Here is a 26,822-nt window from a genome sequence, read left to right as displayed (position 1 = left end):
GTTTTTATTTGAATGAGAATACTTGGAGTAATTTTAAATATTCTTTTCAATTTTATTTTAATAAAATATTATTGTAATTATTTGAATATTATCGATTTCTGATTTTATTACGAAAAAAAAACAAATAAAAATGTTTGAATAGTACAGATTTTTAGTAGTGTACATAAATTCTTTTTTAAATTATTTAATGAAAGAAATAAACAATGATAAAATGCTATGCAACTATTTATTTATATTTTAAAGTACTAATATATTTGTATGAATAAACAGAATACAGATACAATCTTGAATTTAAATGTAATTTGAATAGAAAAAATAGAAAAATATTTTTATTAACTAATATTTATTTGAATATCGATTTATCTCTTTAATTTTTTCACTTTCCTCCATAACACTTTTTATTCTTTTCTTTTTTTTTTTTTTTTGCGTGTTTTAAACTTAATTTTAATAGAATAAAAATTATATTTACAATAGAATACAATAATAAAGATTTTTATTATTAATAAGAAAATAAATTAAATAATATAAAATATCGTCATTCACTCTTATGAAAAGATTTGATAGAATTAATTTTCAGTTGTCATATATAAGAATATTAATTGCGAGTAATAGAAGGGCACGAATGATACACGCGATCTAAATTTAATGAAACTGCTCTCGAACGAGAAGGATCTTGGAAGATCTCGATAGTGGTCCGGAGTTTGATCTCAGGGCTAGCCATGAACAGCAACTCTCGAGTTGTGCCAACTCTCCAACACTAGTGTCGCAGTACGACAATCGATCTCTCGGCTAGAACACGTATACGGAACGCATTTTCAGGTCTCGTTAATCTTATCCATTGCATTCGATGGATCGGTAAATTTCTACATCATTTTACATGGGGGTAAAAACGAATAATTGGTGTTATTAAGGAGATTTAGTGAAGCTGATAAGTAAAAGAAGAGGGTTGAGCAAACAATCGAACCTTCTAATATTATATGTCTAATATAGACTATTAATACAATAAAATATAATATTATTTCTTTTTCTTCTTCCTAAATATAATCTATAATTCTCATTTTTCTATCATTTATTGAAATTAAATCATAAGAAAATCCCATTTATTAGGTTCATAGTACTATAAAGAGATTTTATCAATAAATTGAGATAGAAACAACTTTTACTTTGATGTTTCTCACGATAAAAATAATTGATTTCACAAAGATATGAAAGATTTAAAGATTCATCTTAACCGATAATTCTCAACTTTTTCATAACATTTTTCATACATACCATTAGAATTCAGAGATTCCAATATCATTAAAGTATCTTGTATCTTAGAGATTTTGTAAGAATTAAGTTTGAAGATCCTTTTTTTCCCCTTAAAAAATTAATTTTCTTCATCTAGTATTTAATTGAAAAAAATATCATTATATTGATTGTTATTAAAATTTCCATTTTTTTTTTTTTGAATCATAGGATTTGCAAGGGTGACTGCACCGATGACCTTATTTCCCGCCATCTCAGTTTTATGACTTTTCCTGTGTATACATAAGATATACGGAGAATTACGATCGGTTGGGTACTTTACTACTTTCAGGATTGTGCACGCTGATAAAAGACAAAGCCAATATTTAGATTCGTTATCGATTGAACCTTAAAACTTGCAGGATTCATAATCAGACCAACGCCATGGCTTGTTTTTCGATCAGTTTTCTTATGCTCGAGCACGATCCTATTGAATCTTTCGAAAATTTTTCACCAAATAATAAATTTCGATCGTATTCGCATTTTTCACAATTGTATTTATTTATTGTATAGATAAGAAAATGCTGAAGATGTATTTTAGATTAAAATATTATAAATAATTTATCCTCCAATCATCTAATAGCCAATATTTTGTTGGATGACCAACTACCATCACCTTTGAACTGCAGAGAAAGTGGAAAGACAAGAGATCCTGTAAATCGTGTTATCTATATCAATAACAAATTATGAAAAATATTTATTTAGTAGTTAGTTAAATAAATACTAAAAATATTAAATATGAATTTAATATTTCAATTCTAAAGATTGTTCAATTTCAAATTTACAGTAGAAAATAAAAAAAGAAATAATAAACTTGAGTACAATGAATCTTTTTATCATTTACATCCCTTTTTTTTCTAAATATTTCATATATTTCTTTCTAATATAATCACGTACATTATTGTACATTATTCTGAATATATATTAATATCTATTTTGCTAATTTTAATCAAAAGTGCATTTTTATTCTTGTTACATTTAATATTGTTCACAATTAAAATATTACCAAGAATTCAGAGAAGTAACGATGTAAAATGCAGGACTTCTTTTTGATCGAGAAGTTTATCTTCTTCCTCAGACTTGTTTTTCAACTTTCAACCATGTATTTTTTCTTTTTTTCTTCCTACCAGTGGTTCGTGTCAAGTCCTGCAACACTTTGCAAAAATAAATTATGTTCGTAACGCAACGCGACTAGATCTTAAATCTTCGAAACCGGCCTTAAATCTCGATCGTCCCACATGTTTTGTTGTGTTCGTATATGTAGATGCCCACGGAGGACCGGAACATGAACGAAAACTGGTGCTCGAATGAAAAAGGAATCAGTCGTTGGACAGGTCAGAAAAATTCGTCTCTTTGAATAATTTATTCGGATTAAAAACGAAAATACTGGCGATATTCAAATTAACGTGAAAAAAAAGCTGACACATCTCTTTATATTCATAAAGAAATTAGCTCGGAGAAGAATGCTGCGAATGAAAAGATTTATTTTTAAATTAATTGTTATTTTTATTATTTTAGTATTATTTTTATAATATAATACTATAAAAATCATATAGATTTTTTATTCTTTTTATATATATAATTGATATTCTTTGTTAATGTTATCAGAGAGTTATTTAGAATTGTTTCATTTAGTTATCATCTATTTTTAATTTCTATAATTCTCCTCTTATTAACTTAAAAGACAACAATTTCATTATTATTAAAATATTATTAAAATACTGTAGAATATATTTTTATTAATTGAAGATTAATTTTTATATTAATCTTTAGTTTCTTTTATATAAATTATATGATACAAATGGAAAATATTTTAAATTCAGACATACAAAGGATAATCTGATAAATCTTTTAAAGAAATAAAAAAAGAAGAGCAGATGAAGAGAAATAAATTACAAAGATATTTCGTATTCAGAAGGAAACAAATGGGGAAAGTCGACGGGCCTGTTCCATCTCGGATTTGTCAAGCCACAATACGTTGGCCCTTGCATTCAGCTTTGTGTGGGTCTTTAATTGGCCATATTTTTAACTCCGAGCTGGGACTGGCTCACAGCGATAATTTTTTCTTTCGTTCCCTGCACTTACTACGCATTTCTGTTTCTTCATCGTGAAATTTACTGCCTCGCCTTGCATGCTTAAGTTCATAATAAACTGCGAAACAGCTGGAAATTTGTATAAATGGAAATCGATAGAAAAATATCTCGAGATAATATTAATTTTTTTTCTAAATTTGCATATTTTTTTTTCTTCTTTTTTTGTATTATGATTAATCTTAAGAAATCTCATAATTTAAAAGATTTTTTAAGATTAGATCATAATACAAAAAAAAGAAAAGATCGTTTTTCCAATCAATATTTTTATTAATTATTTTATAATTAGGCAATATAGAAGAATTCAATTCATTTTAAATATTAGATAATTGTACACAATTTTTTTATAATTATTCTATAGTATCATTTCTGGGTCATTCCTATACTTAAAAGAAATCATTCACGGAGATCAAGCTCGATATAACAAAGAGAAAGAAAAGAGAAATGAAAATAGCAGAAAACCGTGTTTGTCATTGAAAAGGTATAGGAACTGTGCCAAAAATTCTGAAACGGCGTGGCGTCTACTTAACCGCAGGCAGACAAGAGGGGCATTGTTCCCGCTTCGGTGAAATCAGTTCCGAGTACCGGTGTATCATTGTCAATTGTAAGAGGGTTTCTTTTTCGCATGAATCCACCAGTACAGAAATCCATCTCCTATGATTTATCCCAGTTTCTCGTTAATCGTCAACCAGCCTGATAAAAATCCTTGCCAAATATTTCAATATATACTTCGTTTCGATTTATTTGTCCGTACACCTGCATCCCTTTCATCTTATACTATCGATGCGCGTCGCTTCTATATGACGTCATATAGTGGAGTCAATGACAGCTAGGAATCCTATTGGATCGATGGTGTACGTATGGCGTTTATACGTCTCGTTGTTTCGTACCCTCGCAACACGAGGAATCAGAACAGGATCGACACGATGGTAAATGGAGGGAAAGATGCATGGTTGAGTAGTGGTGGGAGGACGAAGCGGGATATTGTCGAGGCGTAACAGATCAGAGTGAAAGTTGAAGCACGACTCGTAAGGAACGGAACGGCGGCTGCTCATCGACTCTTTCGTCTCTTTCTCTTTCGTTTGTTCTTTCCTCATTGCGATGTACAATGGAAGAAGAAGGGAAGAAGAGCCGGAATCACGAGTTGAACCGGAGCCCGAAACGATCGTGTGCATGCTTCGTGCCTTTGACTTCTCTCGACGCAACGATTACGCGATTATATCACGGCGTGTCCCGTTTCTTTTAAAAAGGAAAACCTCCCCCTTCCCTCTGGCCCTCCCTAGTCTGTATGCAATATCGAGAGCTTGTCTTTCTCGTTCTCTTTCTATGGCTCGCTCTTTTAGCTCGCTTTCTCTCTCTCTCTCTCTCTCTCCCCCCTCTCTCTCTCCCTCAATCGACGTTACATCCTTTCGTCACGATTTGTGCTGACGTCCCATCGAGCGGGTAGTGTGCACTTCCGACCAACTGGTCAACCACTCCACACGCCACTTACGCACTTAGACCCGACGAAAGGGTCCTCACGGCTGTTTGAATCTATTTTTATCATCGGGATTTCTCCCCGTGTATGTCTCTCGATGGCTCTATATATGTATATCATTTCACTTTTATTATTTCAGATTCAGGATCAAGGCGTGAAACTTTGAATCTCTTTTTCATTTATGCATGTGTTAAATGAATTAATTCAACTTTGATCTTGATTTAATATAGACAAGAATTTTTGTATAGAAATCTTTCAAGTGATATTAATCAGAAATATCATTTCTTATCTTCAGTTTCAATAATTAAATAAATTTTTTACAATACATATTGTAAGATAGTAGAAATGTTATTTTTATTCTTCGAAAAATCATATTTTAAACAGGAAAACCTAAAAATTCAAAATTTGAATATAATAATATAATCAAATTAACACTAATAAAAAAAAATTTCATAAAATTTGATAAATTAAAAATATTTATAAGAAGACTATTAATAAAGAAATGACCTTAACCTCAATTTTTGCGTTGAAAAAAGAAAGAAAAAGAAAAGGATATTTAAATGAAAGCAAAGCATCCGGAAGCATAGCTAAATGTTTAGTAAAGAATCAAATTTCACAACGTATATAATTGCTGAATCAGAAATTGTACAGCTGTTAAAGTCAATGACTCACTATAACTACATTCAAATTTGACAGTGACGCGACGCTGGTTTCGTCTATACCAAATTGGATCCATTTATAGACTAGGGAAAAGACAAGATTTATTCGAACGTTTTCAAGATGTCGTGAATTTTGTGTTTGAACAGATGTCACATAGGCGATGTAAAATATTAGGTAGAAATATTTTTATCCTCTCAAAATCAAGTAACCATGAATCATTCATGCATGTATATCTTGCAAATTGATTAAAATTTAAAAAATTAATTAATATGGTAACTTAATTTATGATATAACTATTTATAGTAAATTATTTATAGTAAATAATTTATAGTAAATTATTTTTACATATACGATGTTCAGTTATTCTATAAAAAATTATATTCAAAAGTTTATTAAAAAAATGAATTTAATAATAAATTAATATTATTTTTTCAAATAATAAATATTAAATTATTAAAAATGTATAGATACTTTTTAAAAAATTAATACTAATTTTGTCAAACAGAATTATTTTTATAGAATAAAGATTTTAATTTTAATTGTATATGTAAGTAGTTATATTATTGAAAAAATTTAAAAGATGAAAGATAAAATATAATTTTAAAAAATATATCAATTGATAATATAAAAGAAATATAATTTCTTTTGAGAAAATAAAGATATATACATAACCTTGTTTTTGAAGTCTTTACTTCCGGAACAAATACGTGCTATTCAAAACCATCTCAGTTTAATTGATGTATCGAAGTTTAAATTTTTTTCAAACATATTTTTAAATATATCTTTCGAAAATTTTTCATAAATAATTATGTGAATAAATATAACTCTCCAAAACTTTGTGATTTTTTTGAAAGTCGCGTCCTATAAATTAAAAATTCATAATTTAATTTAATATTGTTTAATATTTAATAATGCAATTTCATACATTACCATAGACAATACGTATAACGAAACAAAAATAGCAACATCAAACGCATTTCTAGAGAAAGGGATAGTGTTTTATTTTATTACGGGAACACGGAACATTTAATCGTATAAAAGTTCTCATAAGTAAGTCGTGTTGCAGAGTGAAACAATGGTTGGTATTCGGAACGCGTGCATTTATTTAAATCGCGGAGAGCAAGTGTTGCTCCTTACGTACGGTCTGCGCAGTGAAGAGGTTAAATATATCTGGCCTGGCCTAACCGTTCCTTCTATCCTCATTCCTTTCGAATGGTCAACTCACTGCTATGGTACGACGTACATACTCGTATCGAAATGGATTTTGGTGTGTACGTACTTCGATTTACAACTGAAATTCGTGTTGCTCCACGAATAAAACGTCGACGAAGAATACACGGATGATCATTTGATTGGATGCACAGTCGTTAAAACATCAACTATTTTCTTTTTGGAAGATTATAGTAATAAAGTTTCTTTGATTCCTTCACAATTTTTCGTGTTACGATTATAACTTTCTGTCAAGCGGCCATTTGTAAATATTTCTCTCTCTAATATCGACTGCTCGATTGAGATTAAAGAGGAATTGTATCGATTCTGATCGATTCTCGAGAAAAGAGCTACGCGATATCTCGCGTCACTGTTTGGAGTGAAGTTGGCAATAATCGAATTGACGAAAGTGTGAATCGATTGTGAAATTTCTCAATATAAGTCGATTTCTCAATATAGTATGAAAATTTATTTCGATTCACGTTTCGTATAGGTTAGTTAGTAATTAATAAGAAAATGTGAATAAATAAATCGAAAATTTGCAATAAATAATTGTTTGGAATTTGATAAGAATTATATTATTAGAATATATGAAAAAGATTGGAAATATTCAGTTAAATATTAGAAAAAAATATATTAAATATTTTATTTTAGTTAAAGTTTAATTTTCAAGTCTTGAAATGTGCAGTAATATAAACTTATCGAGTTAACCTAACTTTCCAAAAAATAAATCATGCATCGCTTGAGAGTTCAGTTTATAAATTCATTATCAGTGTAAACAAATGGTAAAATAATTAACTTGAATATTACATTCTGAATTTTTTTTTAATAAATAGATTAAAGATAATCTTATTCTCAATTTTTAGTACATGGTCTCCGAATAAAGATGCAGTATATAATCAATAAAATTGGGCGATTGATTTTTTATGAAGAAAAAATAAATAAAAAACTTGAAATGTTTTTAAATAGGATTATCGGCATTTTATAAAAATCATATTGAAAATCAAAAATGAAATATCAAATATCGAATGGAATATTCATTAAAAGAAAATACGCTTTCACTCACGAGACGATTTTAATGATATCATAAATTTCTAGGGAATTTCACTTTTCATTGCCACTGTGATCGCGTTAATCGAGATTTATTAGACGCCTTTTATAGTTAAATCTTCTCCACCGTAGCCTTTGAAAAAAATCAAAGTGATTAACGTGTATAGCATCGTTCATTAAATATCGAGTTAACCACGATGCGCTTGTCGATCGATTTAACAAGGCATAAATAAGATTAATCCGCTGATTTGACGGATGCGTTGTTAATTCGTTTAATTACCGTTTATATCACGGTATAATATGTCCTTTTGACGTTCGAATATTTAGGTTGAGAGATTACGACCAATATTTTTATGGCTGGTCAATAAACTAAGAACTGCAAGAAGAACCATTAATAGACATATAAACATATAAACATATAATGATCGTAAATTGGTTCTGATACTTCGTTCATGATATTATACATAGTTTCATTTGCAATTTCGTGCCTCGTCTTTGTCTTAATTCGAACAGATCGAGAAAATGTTTTTTTCCAAGATGAATGAATTCGTCATTGGAGAAATAGGGCCACCGATTGCTGTCGGATATCTAACCGTAAGCGTTTACAAATCGCTTGGAAGTTATTAATAAATACATGTCGATATTGTATCTTTATATAGAGAGTGTTGCAGAAGCTGAGATTTCAAATTGGAGATTGGAGACAAGTTAAATGACATGAAATATTTTCTTAAGTTACATATTCCACTATATATCTATGGATTATGTTCTCCAAGGAGAGATATCGAAGAGTTATCATTATAGTCAGTTGATGAGATTTAATATTTATGCATTCTAATTACATTCTTTCAATTTTCTTATTTTCTATCTTATTTCCAGTTGTTATTTCTACAAATTCCAATGCTTATTTATTTTAATAATTAATATATTACATGTTATGCAAAATGATCGTTTCAATTTTAAAATCGACACGTTATTTGGAATATTAATTAATGGGGACAGCTGTTATCAAGGTTCGTGGTAATACCAATTTACTATACAGATATATGCGAAACTTGTTATCGACTTAATAAACGGTGTGAACGTTGCTTTAGTAAGTAACTTCGCGTTACGCAAACGACTTGCACTTTCGTATTGCTTTTTTCTTCCCACATCTCTCGTATACGAATACACCCACTAGTGTCTGCTCACTATACATCTCACTTTCTTACTTTATAATACATTTCTCCTCGCCACTTTCCGCAAATCGACATTTGCATTACTTATACCTACGCGAAAAGTTATTCTCGGCACGACTTTCCGAGTATTGATATGTACTATCACTGATTGTACATAATAAATTTCTCAGAATTTCGCGAATATTGAATTAATCGAAAGTCTTATAAAAGTCTTATAATTGTTGTTTAATTGTCTTCAAATATATATATATATATTTTCATAAATTTTTTTCATATTTTGAAAATTTTATTTTATTTAATAGTTTTTAGTTAAGTCATAAAAAGAATTCATATATATTACACTCGGATTTGATATAAATAAAATATTTTTTTCTCTATTCTATTTAATCAACAAGATATCTCATCTTTTAATGCGATAGATAAATCTCTCCAATTCCATTTCAAGTCGGATGAATGAAAGTGCAGTTAGTAGTGAAATCAATATTCCTCTTTCTCGACCAACACACTCTTGCGTTATACCTCAATACACTTTCGTCGAATCCCGTGTCGAGGAATGGTTGATTAGAATAGCATCCGCGTTTGCCTGAAACCGCGTGAAACGCGTTTCATTAAACCATCACGATCCTCTCGTTAACCTCTCCCATAAACGATCGACGTTATCGCGCAGACCTCGAGAACGGGATTCGAGATAGGCACGAAAGAAACGGATGTCTCATCGGTTTTTTTCACAGGAAGAGGATTTTTTAACGGAAAGAAGTACAGTAACGGCTTTCCTCTTATGCTAAATATCTTCAATCTAATTTTTAAGTTACAAAAAGTTTTTCGATGAAAAAATTTCTTCCTCGATTTATTTTTTTATATATTTTAATCGAAGTAGAGATTTATATCAACAGTTACACGGAGTACTCAATACTCTGATTAATTTTTATCAATAAATAAACGAATTGTCATCTGGTAAAAGAATATTTATAATTAGATTCGAAAGAAATCGAATGATGCTTCTTTAATTTTTCCATAGAAATAAAATTTTCTAATGGAAAAAAAAATGACAATATATATATATATATATACTATTTTCGTATAACGATGTTTTTCGATCCAAGGCAGCTCTCGGTATTATTTTACGATATAATTTCGTCGATGAAGGGTTGCGTCGACACGAAGAATTTTTTTCGATTGGTATCATTTACTTCCCACGATTCCCCGCGACAGTCAGATATCTTCTATTCCCAGGTGGAAAGCTGGGAAGAGGCCAAATAAGTGCCAAGATCCGTTTCCAAAGGAGCGAGAAGCAATTCAAGTGTTGAACTCAATTTTACCATGTTCAGACTTTGAACTGACTGTACGCTATCTCTTGTTTCATTTTGGACATTTTGATAATATCGTTAATTCGCATTTCGGATCGCGTGTACGTCCTTTTTTTGCACGTCACTCGTGCACGATGGACGTGTCGAGAGTAACAAGTCTTGTTCGTTTTCTCGAATGACTGTACATTTCGCGCGAACGTGCTCGATGAAATAACAAGGAAGTAAAAGATGGAGGGATGATAATTCGTGATATAAGAGATGATGATTTTGATGAAGAAGAATAAAAAAAAAAAATTAGTAATTTATAAACAAACAGTAATGACATCTACGGAATACATTTTTTCTTTCCTTATTTATCTTCTTTCTCGTTCATTTATTTTATTTTCAATCACATTCTTCATTATATTTATTTTCGATATAATTTTGTTTTCAATTACAATATAACTGTTCAAATGTTGCAATCCTTTTACGATGTTAGCCGAATGATAATTCGTTTATTTTCGATAAAACTTGTTTTAATTTTTATCTCATTATCTCTTGCTCACCGAAGATTATCTTATTTTCTTATATTCCGAGGTAAATTTTTCTTTTATCAATGAATATAATATTACAATAATGTGGAATATAATATATACAAAAATTACATAGATTGAATTTATTTTTCATTTTCATAATGAGACTGTTTACTTACTTTGGATATTTTATATCTTTTTGATCGTATCACGCGCATAGATTTTAATTACATTTAAAATTTCCATAAATGCATAAAACATTTGCAATCTTTAATAATAAAAATACGTAATTTCACTTCTATGTTCCAATACGTTCTTTTTTTTTTTTTATCAATAATAACAGAATTCTATTTTATTGTTATGTCAGAATTGCAAATGATTCAGAGTTATAACTTTATCAAAGTAAGAAAGAGAGATGGAAAATAAGGAAAGGTGTGAGTCACTTGCAACAACCTTCGCTGGTTACCGTTAACTTTTAGCACTGATGACGCGGTATCCGTGAACACGTGAGAAAACATTCTTTTCCGCGGTGAACCACCATCGTCGGCACGTCGACCTGACTTTTTTTTCGTGGACGCGAGCCACGACTAATTTGCGCGCCTTTAATTAAATCGGCTGCATGACCGTGGACGAATCAATCAAACCTTATCGGGATAACGATGAAACCGAATTAGGGAGAATACCAGTTTCTCAGAGTGAACAGAACTGTTTGCGATTGACAGACCGATGAAATTCATTTGTTTTCTGCGTGGTATTCGTCGAAGAAAAATTGCTAATTGTATGATATTAATTGGATATATTGTGCAGGATAGGATTGTGCAGAACATTTGGAAATAGTTGATCGAATTTTGATATTATATATTCTATTCTTCTTAAAAATGAAAGATAAACTTGGATTAAGCAAATTTGGAAACTTTTATTTTCTGAGATATAATGAATATTGAATAATAGATGGAAAGATTTAATACCAGAAGAAAAATTATTATGTTGTGAAAATGAAGAAGATGAGAATTAATGCATGAGGTAAAACTTTTTAAAGAATTATATGTAATTAATTACATGTAAATATTAATTATTTTTTTTTTTTAGTACAATAAATATTTTGTTAAAATTAATCTATGGAATAATTGCAAAAAATATATGAAAAATGCTATAAATATTTGTGAAATAATAGTAATATATGATTAAAATAAAACCAAATACGAGAAATATAGAATACTATATTGAAAGTAAATTGCAAATTGAATTGATCATTGTTTCTAAAATCGTTCTAGATGCAACTAGTTAAAGCAATAAGACTCTGAAGGAAATAGTCTCCGTCTTGGGTTGAATTTTGGAACTATTCAACTTTCCTAAATTAGTTCTTTCCAAAGTAGTAAAAAGATACTTTATACCGAGCAAGTTTTCATTATATCATTTTGATCAATAAAAATGAGAAAGAGAATTCATTAAAATAAATATAGTACTAATAATGACAAATAAGATTTTAAACATTTTATCTTGAATTTTATCATCAGTCTCAACTTCAGTGATACAATTCTTATCAAGTTAACCTGATACTTAATTTCTCTATTATAGCAAGATACTCTTAACATATCTTACAAAAAATAAATTGTGCAATTTGTGTACATAGTTTACTTCAATTTACAAACATAATACAAACAAATATTAACTTAATAGTTAAATAATTTAAATATTTCATTTCAAATCTTTAAGATTAAAAATAATTTCAATCTCATTATTTGAAAAATATTCGATTTATTAAAAAATTCATTACAAATAAGAAGAAAAGGAATGATAAAACATTATTATTTTTCAAAAAAACTTTACTTGTTTCAAATTCATTCAATTTTACATTTTTTCAATGCTCTCAGAATAATTTTGATCAGAAAAATGAACTTAACTTATTATAAAAGAAAACTCAAAGAAAGAAATAAAAAAAATACCAAAAAATTCAAAATGCAAGATTGTAAATAATAATAATACACGAGCATTCCTTAGAGAGGAAGCTATCTTGCATCCAATGTGCGTGTCATAATCAGGAAGAGTAACGCCTTGTATTGACAATCGTTGAGGCTACTACGGAGGAATAAATTGCGTAGGACGTGAGACACTCGTGGAAATAATTGAGTGCATGTCGCTGGGCTTGATGAGCAATTACGAGGATCTCCGTAAATGAGTCGTTCCCCATAAAAATGTTTCTCTCGTGGCCGGTTCAGTTCCAGAAGAAAAGATTGAACAAAAGAGATGAAGATCGAAGATAGAAGGAGAAGATAGAAGATATTCAAGAGATGATGTTATCTTAACATCCAAAAAGAAAAGAGTAGGAATGAAATAAAAGAAGGAAAAAAAAGATCAAGGAAGAAAAGAGAAAAGATAAAGGCAATGAAGAAAATATAAAAGATAAGAGAAAGCAAGAAAAGAAAAGATAGGAAGATAAAGAAAAGGAGGAGAATTGAAAAGAAAAAGATATTAGCACAGCGTCGTATCGTGTATCACGCTGGTTGACGCTGAACGAAACCAGAAGAAATTACATGATCGTTTCACTTTCGCACGCGGAAGCCAATCTTGACGACGCGACACGGCGTCGCGACGTCCATGAACAAGAATACGCGACCGAAACAGCACGGATCAGTTAACGGTAATGTTCGTTCATGCTGTTTCATCATGACGTTGAGAAGTTGTGAATATCTTTTAATGAGAAATTTTTTGTACATCTTTTTTTACTTTTATATTTTTTTGAAGTTTGTTCAAGCATGAAGTGTGCTGGGATTTTATTTTTTGAATATTATTTAACCTTTTCACTGAAGTAACATTTAAGTTAAAATTTAAATTAAAGATTGAGATGAGATGATTGTTTGAATGTGTGATTTTATTTAAATTGAATTATATAAATTGAGTTAATCTCTCACGTTTCGTTGCATCATGAAATTAATCATTTATTGTATATAAATTATATTCATTGCGATAAAAAATAAGTGAATATTATTACTCAATAGTAATAGTATGTGTTCCTTTTTTTTTTTTTTAAGTTGAAATAGTTTCTAATATATCTAAACATATAATGCTTTTTATCAACTAAATAGATAAAATTTTCACTTTCAACAACATGCAAAATTTAAAATGAATTATTTCGTTGAAATAAATCATTATTTTATTGTTATTTACCAAACATCAGATAGAAAAAAAATATTAGTAGCTGAAAAGAAAATTACATATGCATTCCCTTAATAAATAGTTGAATTATTAATATATGAGAAATAATTTTTGCAGTAGTTGTTTCTGCAACCGAATCTTTCTTGCGGATTTATAACGATATCATGGTGAAAGAGGAAACGCGAGCTTGCGAGCCAAAAGCGGATTTATAATAATTGCAAATGCGCGGCGAAAAAGCTCGAACGCCTACGCATGCGTGCAATGAACATGCTGCGCGACTTATATGCGCACAACAGAGATCGGAACGCGTTCCGCAACACGTGCACATCATCCCGGTGTCGTTGATTAATATTCGTTCGTTAAGAATTTTTCTTCCTTTTTACTTAATTCTTTCGTTTTCTTCCTGTATAATTTTAAACTATGTATCCACGGTAATTTGTGAATATTTGTGCTTCTCTGCTAGTGGATGGAAACATGTGAACGCATGTTCGTGAATGTTCGTTAAAACAGTTAATAATTTGAAATTTGTGTTCATATATAATATTAAAGTATAATATTCATGTATAATATGAAGAAGAAAGAATATAATCTTCAAAATTGTCATTCTGCTGGATCAACGACAGATATTTACAGATATGCCCAGATTTGATGTGGTGAGTAAATTTTTGCAGAATCAATTATATTATATTATATTAATTGAGATTCTAAACGATTCTTTCTTTCTTTGTATTTTTCACTTATTCTTCTTATACTATAATAAAAGTGCATTATATTAATACTTTTCTGAAAATATTTATATTATATATTGTATTTTTCGTGAATGAAATTAAGTTTTGTAAACATTTTATAAAATTATATTTTTAATACGTGGCTTAAAGTTATATGTCGTAGGAAGAGGAAAAAGAAAAGTAAAAAGAAAGTTAGGTTAGGTGAGCAATATTCTGGCTGTGAAGCGTATATCAATTTAATTAATATCATGTTTGAATTATAAATGAATAATCTCTTTGTTTTACTATGTATCCACAGTTTTTCACGAACTTATAATCTATAATGCTTAGTTAAAACAATATTCAAATGTGGGAATTGTTCGAAACTTTTTATTAGAGCAATTAATTTCTTTATTAAATTTTTCATAATCAAATTAGAAGAAATTATTTTATATATGTGAAAACAAGCTCTAATTATCAAATATTCGAAAAATAAAATATATAAAAAAAAATATATTTATAAATTTGAAACTTCTTTTTTTATATATTTTATATGTTTAGTTGTAAACGAAAAACGGAACTGGTTTCAATAAATGACTTTAATATTAGAGTTTTTTTCATCATTTCATCATTTCAATGATGGTTGATAATTTTATAGGCTTTTTTCATAAGATACATATATATTACTTGTCCTGTAAGTAGGTTTAATTCATTCTACTTTAAATTCCAGTCATAGGTCAGAGTTCAGTCGATTACAGTTTCTTTGATCATTGCGTCTACTGCGGAAAATGTTCTCACGAAACTGGTTCTACATATTTTATACGCTAGACTCCATTTTGGTTTTTGGATATTCTGTTTTAGTTAATCTAATTCAACGTATATATTTTTTATGCTTTTATAATTATAGAAATAAATTTACTATAGTAATTTCGATGATATATATGATATTATCTTTTTCAAAAGATAATAATAATTTCAAAATATGTTTTATTATTGATATTTTGCATTGTATGAATTAAACAAAAGATATTTTATTATTCATTCTATTTAATGTTTAAATTTAATTTTATATTTTTCATTTTGTTTTTATATACTTAATTTTTTATGAAGAATAGAATATTTTATAAAATATAAACTTTTAGATACAAAATCATAATAATAATTTAATAAATGAGAAATTATTTTTGGTTAAAAAATAAATTTGCAAATTATTGCATTTATTATATATTACGGAAATTCTTAAAAGAGTTCCTTTAGAAAATTAATATATGGCATGTATTATCAAGATACCAGGTGTTATTGTCCTTAATTTATTGTGAGGGGTTTCCGTCAGGTTGTAATTACCTGCATTTCAGACCCGCGTGCCATGTACTTGATGTTTACACAATTCAGATATGTATGCTACTAAAAATTCATTGTTTGTTTGTAATAGCCGACATTCTTTAAATCTTTTATAAATTTGGACCTGTCTTGAATATCATTTCACAACAAATTAAAATTCTAAAAACATTTCTCTTCTTGAATTTCATTCAATGATCAAGAAAGATAAATATTCATGGAAAACATATTTAATGTATATATATATATATATATATATATATTATTCAATGAAATATTTCATAATTCAATTTAATGATTGGCAATTAAAATCATAGATTCTTTCAATTTCATTAAATGACAAATCATTTTCAATAATTCCAAACAAAGTCTTTCAAAATGCATATAGCAAATTTATAAATGCATAATAATAGCCTCATCATTTAAGCTAAAACATACAAAAGTTATAATATCATCTTTAATTCCTATGAAATGATCAGAGTCCATCTAGTTGCTTCATCACAAAAGGAATGGAAATATTTGACTTCTGCCCTCGGTGTACAGCGAGAGACTGAGAACACCGAATAAGATAGAATGAGATAACGATAGGGGGCAGGATCCTCTGGCCGTCGTAGCTCGCGATATATTCACCGTGTGGACTCCCTCAAACACGTAACATACAGATGAACAAATACTTATGCGGGAACACAGGTATTGGAACTCACACCAGGTTGTCCAGTCGATGCCCGGTTGATGGTGGTGGTTCAGCCGTGCACGCACGTATATACCTGTGGCTCGCACGTGTTGTGCCAGGGCTTGACTTATGTGTGCAGCAGCTGCAGCGCAGCAGTGTCATTGACATCACGCGACGCACACTAGTTTCCACAAGGCAGGCGCGCTCGCTCACGAAGAAACTCACTGGCTCTTGTCCTCCTACCGATCGTACATTACACGCGAGGACGATTATAGCCCCGGCACGCCAACCGACCATGTGTGATGTTCGCTGTTCGCGCGAGAAAGATTCCCCTTTCTCTCCCCGGACAACCTCCGTTTCCCGATAGCGAGATAGAGACAGACAGAGAATCCTGCGTGGCGAATTAAGCCCATTACGGCCCCTGGTGACAAAAATGAGAAATAAGGCGGAGGCCAAGGAGGGGAACATCGTCTCGAATCCGTTTCTCCATCGATGCATATTCAAAGGGATACGTTTGGTCAAGCGTGTATTCGTTCCACGAATCTGTCGTGTCGATTCTTTTCCACCTGTAGTCTTTCTATATAGAGGAAATATCCGGATGACTGACTGGTTGAACCAGTAGCTACCGATAATTCCGCACGTCGCGTCGTTCGAGAACTTGTAGTTAACTCGGTGTGTCGGCGCGGCCAATTTTCGAGCGACGAAAATTGGAGCTCGCAGGCCGATAAAGGCAAGCGCGTGCTCGAAACGACGCCGGCGCACGTGCTCGTTGAACTTAACGAGGGAGGAAGCTTGTTTTCGTGTTGTGTACTTAAAAAATACATGGATGGATTCATGGGAAAATTTGACTTTTCGTGAAATGGGCTGCTCCTTTGGATGTCGCATCATTAGATATATTCAACGAAATACCGTCGATTATTACGTTAAATACGATTATACTTTAAGATAAGACGTGCATTTGATTGCAAATAGGTAGCTTTTTAAAAATAAATAGGGAGATTTTCCATTTTTACCATCACAAAATCTAGTAAAACTTACGAATTTATGCATCATATGTTCTCTAAGGATACGAGAACGAGTACCGATTTCGAAAGAATTCCACGCATTTCGATTCACAGTATTGGCTCGAACTAAAGAATTTATAGATAGTAATTTTTCAAGTTGTTCCTCCAAGAAGCGTTAATTCTCTCACAATTGTATTTCTCTTCCATTTGTTTGAAATTTAGTTGCGTCTACTTGCTTTTTACACCTCTTGCCTGTCTGCTCTTTCAAAAGTATCCTTCTGCTCACTTTCTTTCCTCTTACGTTGCCTGTCTTTTTCATTCGCCGCTTCTCTTTACACTTATCTTGGCTTTCTTCTTTCCTTCTTTCACATTCGTGAATAATCTCTTCGTTTTCCTCTTTCGTTCTTTTCGCTCCTTTACCCTTTCTCGCTTCGCCTTCCTCTTTCCTCCATCCTCCAACTCCGTGTAGCGTAATCTCCATCCTCTTTTCCTTTCTTGTTCCTACTTTCATCTTTCCTTTTTTCTTTCTGCCTCTCCTTTTTCCTCTGACCCTCTATCTTCTTCTTTATGCGTACCTCACTGCAATCCTCCTCGTCTATCGCAGTGGCACTCTCCCCCTACTTCCATCCTATTCCTCTTATTCTTATTCTTACGCGGACCCTCATCTTTCTCCGTTCGTCGTCCCTCTCCTAACCTTGCTCCTGTTTTATCCTCTACCCGTGCACGCGGCCTCTTGTTCGCCTTCACCCTCTACTTCTCGCCATCTCGTCGTCTTCTATCTTCTTCCCAAGTCTATTCCCATTCGCCAACGGCTGCACAGCGGCGGCAGCACTGCCGGAACTGGTCCATCGAGGAAAGATTCTTTGAAGAGGCAGCCAACACCAATGCCAGTGGCTGCTGCCGCTGTTACTGCCATCGCCATCGACCTCCAACTTTGCTTTAATCTTGCCGGGTATACTCTGAATTCCAGTTGACTCTCTAATAGCCTATAATGTCCAGGACCAGGGTCTTTGACTTTGCGAACTTTGGGACATAAACGTACGACGCCGTAAAGAAAATTAGCAATGGACCGTGGAGAGAGCGTTTCTCTTGCTTTCTTATGGCATCTAGAGAGGTTAAAATATGGCATAAGAGGTTAACACATTTCATGCTTAAAAGAGATTTTAAATTCGAACGGAAATAAGATTTTGTTGTAAGAATATTTGTATATATCTTATTCGAACGATATATATTTATTAAAAGTTTCACTTTTGTTTAATCATGGAGAGAGTGGCAATTGCGTCGTTTAATCGTCTATTGTTAGACGAGAAAGAAGGAATAACTAAATTGTCGCATGAGACACGAAATGTCCTGGAGAAAGTGTGAATTGTCAGTAAAGGTTTTGTTTGTCTGCGATTTCCCATCAAGCCTTTCGACTATTGGGTTAATCGAAGGTTAAATCTCGTAATCTAGTTAATTAGATACAATTATGTGGCGGGGTGAAAACGAGCGAGGCGCATAAACACGTATTACCGTCGCCTTTGTATCGTCGACGGTTTATCGATTCAGCCACGATGGTGACGCTATATGGTTATTCATTTGAAAATTATAGAACCGGTTCCTCCGTACTTTTCTGTTTGCCATTGAAAGTTTATCGAATCCTTGATGTACGGTGCATTGTCAGGTGGGCCAATGGCATCGTATCTTTGTCCAACGAGAGGCCGTTCGCCTGAGCCGACGAGTGCAGGTCATCTTTGCCACTATTTACGGAGGCCAATTTTGGAATATCGTTCCGATTATCCGCAGCCAAACGGGTCATTGTGCTGTTTCGAAAAAATTTTGGCTACATGTAGTAATTGTACTACGAATACTTTGTTCTCTGTTCTATTTCCGACGTGTCGATGATAAGTAATGAGTGGAAGCGATGAATTGGCAACATCGATTGACAAAGTGACATATAGAGTAGCATTCTACATGTTTCAATGATCAAAATAAAGTCAAGAGATTATATTATAGCGTGTTCATATTGAAAATATATTATAGCAATGAATTTTCGAGAAAAATATAAAAGTTTCATGGTTTCCTGAAGGAACTACAGTTATTCTATTCATTTTTTATTTATAGAATGTTTTCATGCTTATTCGAAGATCAATTTTCCTTTTTTAAATGGAAATCTATATCTTCATTCTTATTCTATGGGGAAAAAGAAGAAAGAATAAATAAAAAAAAATTTTTATATTAAATACTTTTCTCGAAAATATATTTTAGATATTCGAAACATTACAAAACAAGAATTACATTTGATAAATTATACATTACGAGATCTTCTTTTGAGGTTAGGTTTGCCGGATTTTTATCTTTTCACGTCTTTGCGTGATTCTGGGATGCATCAGTTTGAATACCTAACCTATTTTACAATCTGTATATTTCTTCCACCGATTATATACATACATATGATGATATATTTGCGTTTTTTGGTTGTGTATATAATTGCTGGGAACGACAAAATGGTTGCGACGTTGGATGGTATCGAAGTACTGTCTTACCACTGTCATTATACGCGGCAATCTTTCACACAACTCTCCGGCTTCTCATTGCCCTGAATATCGTACCAAAGCGTTACAATTGGACTTAACACAAAAGCGACTCGTAATTATGAATATTTTGAATATATTTTCCACGAATTTTTAAATACGGTATCGTGTTGTTGCGATTGTCCCCTATGCGCCTGCGCAAAAAAGCGTTCGTATTCGATATATACGACAGTTAAAAGTAATCGTCGATCGATCTATCGCATCCGAATGATCAGCATTACTGCTAATGGTCCATTAAATGCGTTCGAACATCGAGGAAGAAAATGCATGTCGAGAATTTACAAACCGAATGTACAGGAGAAAAATTTATTCGTATGGGGAAATAGAAACTTGACAAGAATTCTTAATATTATAGTGCGTGGTTATAGAATCAGCTGATCTGATTTTGGTATTGTTACCAATTTGTTTTATTTATATAGAATTTATATGTACATATATTCATGTGTACAGCTTGTTTTAAAAGTTAATAATAATTTAGTAATACATAGAATTAAAAACGAAAATTTATTCAGCGATACGTATATAACAATTATACTTCAATTCTGAAGCCTTCTTTCCCTGCATAATTTATTCATAATTCTATTTTCTCATTGTATCGTATTTTCAATTGTTCTCTTCGTTTTAATTTTTTTTCTTTCTTTTTTTTTTTTTCAAAAAATTCCCCTTCTATATCACGGTTTTCCGAAGAGAAACGGTTTTGAGAATATTTTTCTTAATTCTTTCGGACGGTTCACCGATCGCGATTTTTCTTCAGACTCGCGCAACGGAACACGGTTATGCTCTGACGGAAATAACTTTCCACGCTAACTAAACCCGCATACGAAATTCTTGCCTAAATCTGCCGCGGGGTAACACGTCCCTTTCACATTTTTTTCCTTCTCTCTCTTCCCAATTTTTTCTTTTTTCTTTTTTTTCTCCTCCGTTATTCCAGTCGCGTTACTTTCAAGCGAAAGACTACGTTTCCAGCAGTGCAGGTTTATGCAACTTTTTCCATTGATTCTTCGTATTAAATGAGAGTCGTGGTTGAACGTTGGCAATAAAAATAGCAAATCCCCCTCAATGAGTACCGTAGGGCGCCAGACGAATCATGATTAATAATGTCGTGAATTTGAGCGATATTATTCACAGAGAGCATAAATCATATTTTTTTCCCCGTTTTATTTTTATTTCACTCGTTATTCTTCTTTTCTTCATCTTCTCGAACAATCATTGTCAACTTTTTAATATGTAATTGTTGTTAAAAAAAAAAAATTATACTTTTATTACTCGATTCGATCGCATCTCAAAATTATCTATCCATCTCAAAATTTTTTCATTTAATCGTTATTCCTTTGTTCACTCGAAAATTTTGATTCATTCGATTCGAATTAACTTTGCCTTTAACTATACTTCATATAATGGATTCGAAAAACATCTCTGGCCCGAGAAGAAATTCGTTTTTGCTTTACGACGACAGTGGAATTTCACGGGATGTTTATTGCATGTTCACCCTGAAGACAGTCGTAAACTTTACCCTCGGCATTTTGATTGATAATAACCTCGAGTAATGTATTGTAAGGGATAGATGTCTTCACGGTGTATCTGTTTCTCGATTCAATGTAAAATAGCTAAAAATATCGATGATAAGTGTTCCCTTGGACGGTTGGATGTTTCTATTAGAAATTAATGGAGGATCCTGCCGGTAGATCAAACAGAAATAATGATGTTACTACCAGATGTTTGAGGTACAAGTTAAATAATTGAGAATTTCCAGAAAGCCAATTTGAAGTTTTCCAAGACACTCCAAAGCAGCAGAGTTGGCTAAAATTTATCTTAAATAATTATTTCAATATAACTATAGTACAAATTATTTATATATATATATATGATATAATAATATATTTGTTCCAATACTTTCTTTTCGACAAGATCATCGAAAATGAAATTTTAATCAACATCCATTTTAATTAAAAATTTCTCCTCTACTTTTTTATTCGCAACATCTTTTTTTATCATATCATATTTTGCAATATCGACAATTTTTCTCATCATTCGATCAAATCTTTTCGATGAATATTGTGCAAAAAAACGTACATATCTATACATAGTTAATATCTATCGTAGTGAATTATTTTTTTTTTTTTGCACCACTTTTATTGACACCTTTCCTCTATCGAGTTTTGTCATCTTGACAACTTATTTAGACCCTGCGGCTCCAATTCCATCTTCACTCTATCTCTCGGTGTGTCAACACAGGGGAAGACCGTGGAAAGTGTATACAAGAATAGGGGCGATCAAATTTCGGAAGCAGGTGGTTAAAACGTTTTCAACCGGTAAGGGAATCTGGCTTCTCCACCTTCAAGCTCGTTCACTCAGCCAAGAGCAGTCAACACAAAGGCTTCTGGCCGGATTTGCCGAGGTTTACACCGTCGGTCCGCTTTCTTTAGGCTCGTTTCACACCACAATAAATCTAGTCTCTTCCTTCTACCTTTTTCCTTTTCGTTACGCGTTAATTTTCTTTCTTTTTTTTTTTTTTACGTATTTCTTTGTCATCTTCTTTAATTACTTTGGATTTATAACGCTTATTGGAGATTACGATCTGCTTGAATTATTAAAAAATATATATATATATATATATATATATTTTACCTTGACATAGAAAAGCACAGCAACGGTTTATTATCGGAACGGTTGTGACATTGTAAACAAGCCATATTTCTATACGTTGAGGTAACAACCTATATATTCATTTCACCGTGAACAATCGGAGATAATGATAGAAAAAGAGAAAAATGATTTAATAATAGCGATAACACGTTAATATAAAATAATATAATTTCTAATATGATAATTGAATCATAATCAATTGTTGTTCTACATTTAATTCCAACACAGATACAGATATAATAGCTTGATTTTAACAAATCAAAGTAAGCAACTAAACACCAAGAATCTCGTCTCGAATATTTCCATTATTTGTACGTTAAATTATTCGTTATCGCATTTTGTTTTCACAAAAATTAGAAAGAAAGAATATTATCGAAGAAGCCCAGGGATTATATTCCATCCGCCTTTTCATCCGCGTCGAAAAACTGGAAGAATGATGGAGAAATGGCGTTGAAATGAATGGGGAGGATAGACGAGATTGAAAAAGTGAAGGATGAAAGAAAAAAAAAAAAAAATTTCGGAAAACTGACTCTCATATTTCACTAGGGTCGACCTACATGAAATTCAGAAAAATCCCTTCCACTAATTATACCGATCCTATAATGATCCCTCTTCTCCATTATAAAAGGCATAAATTCATTTCAACTATTTCTTAAAAAAAAAAAACGATTCCTTTCTTTCGTTTGAATGATTATATCCCGATGTATATCGAACAAAAATTCGATGGGATCAATCGTCTCCTCGATCGATTTTATCATCGTTTCGAAAGAGAGAATTCACAGAATCTTCATCAAGGATATTTTAATTCCATCGAGGTTGGAATAAGGAGAAACTGTAAACCTCTCGGTTATTAGTATAGCCCATTGTCGAGTAGGTCTCTGGGTTCCCAAAGGTAGCGTGAGCGTGATCTATAACTGTGGACAGTGGTTGGAAACGCACGAAGGATGAAACTGTCTGAGGCCGAAGGAAAGGCTACACTATACCGTTCACGAAGGTCAACTTCTGTCAGAGCTGAGGCAACCGCCGGCGTTACCTCTGTGTCTGCGGTTACACACAATGCAGATGCTGGCGTGTTAAAAACGTGTCCCAACAGATCGATTCAGCGTAATATCGTAGAAATTTATTTTACGACCCCTGATGCGATGTTTCGCTTTTCGGCGATACACCAATATTCTCTTCTCGAGGCGTAGCGAAGTCTTTAATTAGCATTGAAAGTTGCGATATCCATTGATATATATAGTAACCTCGAAAGTTGGTAGAACAGTTTACCCTCTTAATGGAAATTGTGCCGAAGGTATAGTTTTACTTCGTGTTGTCCTCACTTGTTTTGCCCATATTTTGATATAGTATAAATTTTCATAAGTAAGCAATTTATAATCTTGCATCTGTTCTGTGAAAGTTATATATTATGATATATAAATTTACAGGTTTAAACAGGATGTGAGATAAATATTTATAATATCCAATTTCCACGAAGGATTCAGTATTTGTTCAAATATTATATATTTGATTAATATATTTGATAACGAAATTATATTTCAAGATTGATTTTGTTTTATAGGAATTTATATTTACGCATCTTTATGATAGATATTCGAATTGAAGTACACGCAAGTGTATCAAGATAGTCAGTGTTAAAATATTTATCAAAATATGCAAAGTGATCAACACCTAATGCTATACGACGTGTTTTTCAACGTAGGATAATAACAGGTTATCCATCAGGTTTTAGGGAAACGAAAAATTCAAATATTTTTAATGTAGATCGGATAAATATAGCGAAGAAATTTATACCTATACGTGAAATTAACAAGATCATAATTATATTACGATTATAATTAAGGAATTTTATTTTGATACTTTGTCAAAATATTTTTAAAAAATCAATTTTTATCTATCTATATGGCTGTTTATAATACCACGCAATATTATTAAGATACCACGATATCGTTATGCCTCATTATTTCTTGTCCCGATATGAATGATATAGTTAACTTATTGCGCATCGTGACTGTTTTTTAAACAGTAAATCTGGATCGAACGGTAAAGTATTGCGCGCAACAACATGGCCAAGATGATGATCGATGGCCGGCGGTCTGTAATTTCAAAATGAAATCAAATTACCCGCGTTTTTTTTTCCCCTACCGGATCGGCAATATATTTCGTTTGCACCGAACCAGTTTGCGTCGGGACATCGTAACTCGAGGTCGTTTCGTTTTGTCACGTAATCGTTATTGATTAATGAAAATTATAAGATCACGGATTATTTGAAAATATACATCAGGGTTAAATTAAGTGGCAACAAAGTCTAATTTCGATAAATTTCACTTTTTTCGCTTGCTCGATATTATATTTTTATATATATATATATACGTATATTCTAATTTTTATTTCAATTCGAAATCTCGAGCATCTTCGGTTAAAATCGGGCAATGTCGGTTAAAGTCGGATCGAGATCTCGAAAGTATATATACTCATGACATTAAGACTACCAATTTAATTTCATATATTCTAAAACAAATTTTGTTGATTTTTTATTAAATTGAAAATATTTATTTAATAAAAATTTGTATTTGTTTAATTCGTTGATGCAAATAAATAATATGATAGAAAATTCTAATTTCCAATCATAATAAATCATCGCAATATTTATTTTAAAAATTTTCAATTTAGTAATTTTCATATTTTCATATTTCATTATCATACTTCAAAAGGGAAAGAGGTTATGAAGTATTAGTTATAATATATTAGTTATAATGGAATAATATTTACCTACGTCGATTATGTAAGTGGAAGCACGTAATCGTCGTGTAGGTGACTAGAGATTGAAAGTTCCTTGTCGTGGGTCAGTAGAGGAAAATCCATTGATACCTTTCACCAGTCATTGACACACTCGCATCAGATGTCGCACGTTCATCGAATGAGCGTTGGGCACGCGATCGCGTCAAGAAAGTAATCATCGAGAGTCGAGTGCGAAAGACAATTCGACATGGAAACCGTACCGTGAGAGGTCGCGAAATGCGTATCTAGCATCGAGTCGCGTGTTTGAACCTGTCTTAACGAGACGTAAGAAGCGAAACAAGTTCTAAAATGGAACTGCATCTCAGAGTCAAGTTTTGTACGGTGCCGACAATTCAAAAAAGGGTAGCTATGTTTAGCACCCTATATTTTCTCCGCCTAGATTCTGATGTCTCTTCTGTTTTTATGAAGACGAAAGTGAAGTTGAAAGCGTGAAAGCTAATATTACTAATTTTAAATATAGTAATAAAATAAAATACTATGCATAGACGATCGAACGAATATAAAAATAGAACGAAAGTATATTTGTTTTCTCAAAGATGAAAACCTGAAATTCATCGTTTTGTGAGGTTGGTACGAGTACCGATATTAGAGGTTATGTTGATACTCTATACTTTTCGTTCACGTTATGGTACAAAGTAAAATTAATTCACCGTGAATAGAGTGAAATCTGGGATCGTGAAAATTGAACGACAGGTTACAAAGATGAATAGTCACGTAAAGAGCGTGGGCGACGAATATAAGCGATGATCAACGATCGCCCTAGCGATTCAACGCGGTTAGAAAAGAAAGTTATAACCTAACCTTAATTATGGTTGTTATAAAAATAAAACCAATGAAAGTCCGTTGACACCATGATTGGTGTGACGAATCCATGAATATTGGTAACTTTGAATTTTGGCAAAATCTAAATTAAATCAAATTTATCGCTCTCGCAAATTTAAATCCAATTTCTGAACAAAAGAGACTTAATTTTTGTTGATTTTACAGCTGTACAAGATATTTCATAGTTATATATTTATTAAAACAAAAAGTTATAGAATTTTCTTTTCAACATCCTTGTTTAAAATATAAAAAAAGATTTAATCGCTGATTATATTTATCATATAACTTTAAAAAAATTATTCGATACAATTTGATACAAACTCACTCTTTTTAT

General features: G+C 31.6%; 2 long non-coding RNA genes across 3 annotated transcripts; one reads left to right on the top strand and one right to left on the bottom strand.

Annotated features, from left to right (window-relative positions):
- Positions 1 to 438: 438 nt before the first annotated feature.
- On the bottom strand, positions 439 to 25,873 carry LOC122719136. Its single transcript, XR_006347515.1, has 4 exons — positions 25,637 to 25,873; positions 2,294 to 2,441; positions 1,273 to 1,939; positions 439 to 789 (listed from the first exon to the last, which is right to left on the bottom strand). It is a non-coding gene; the product is annotated as an uncharacterized LOC122719136 (long non-coding RNA).
- Positions 7,279 to 11,876, top strand: LOC122719137. 2 transcript variants are annotated; one of them, XR_006347516.1, is made up of 5 exons: positions 7,279 to 7,508; positions 7,590 to 8,367; positions 8,445 to 8,573; positions 8,650 to 8,783; positions 11,575 to 11,876. It is a non-coding gene; the product is annotated as an uncharacterized LOC122719137 (long non-coding RNA). The 2 variants fall into 2 exon arrangements; XR_006347517.1 differs by having other exon boundaries at positions 8,433 to 8,573.
- Positions 25,874 to 26,822: the final 949 nt, after the last annotated feature.

Source organism: Apis laboriosa, unplaced genomic scaffold (assembly GCF_014066325.1).
Source record: "Apis laboriosa isolate Shangri-la unplaced genomic scaffold, ASM1406632v1 scaffold70_cov154, whole genome shotgun sequence".
NCBI classification, from domain to species: domain Eukaryota; kingdom Metazoa; phylum Arthropoda; class Insecta; order Hymenoptera; family Apidae; genus Apis; species Apis laboriosa.
The sequence above is the reverse complement of the archived record's forward strand: the minus strand, read 5'-3'. Positions and strand labels throughout refer to the sequence as shown.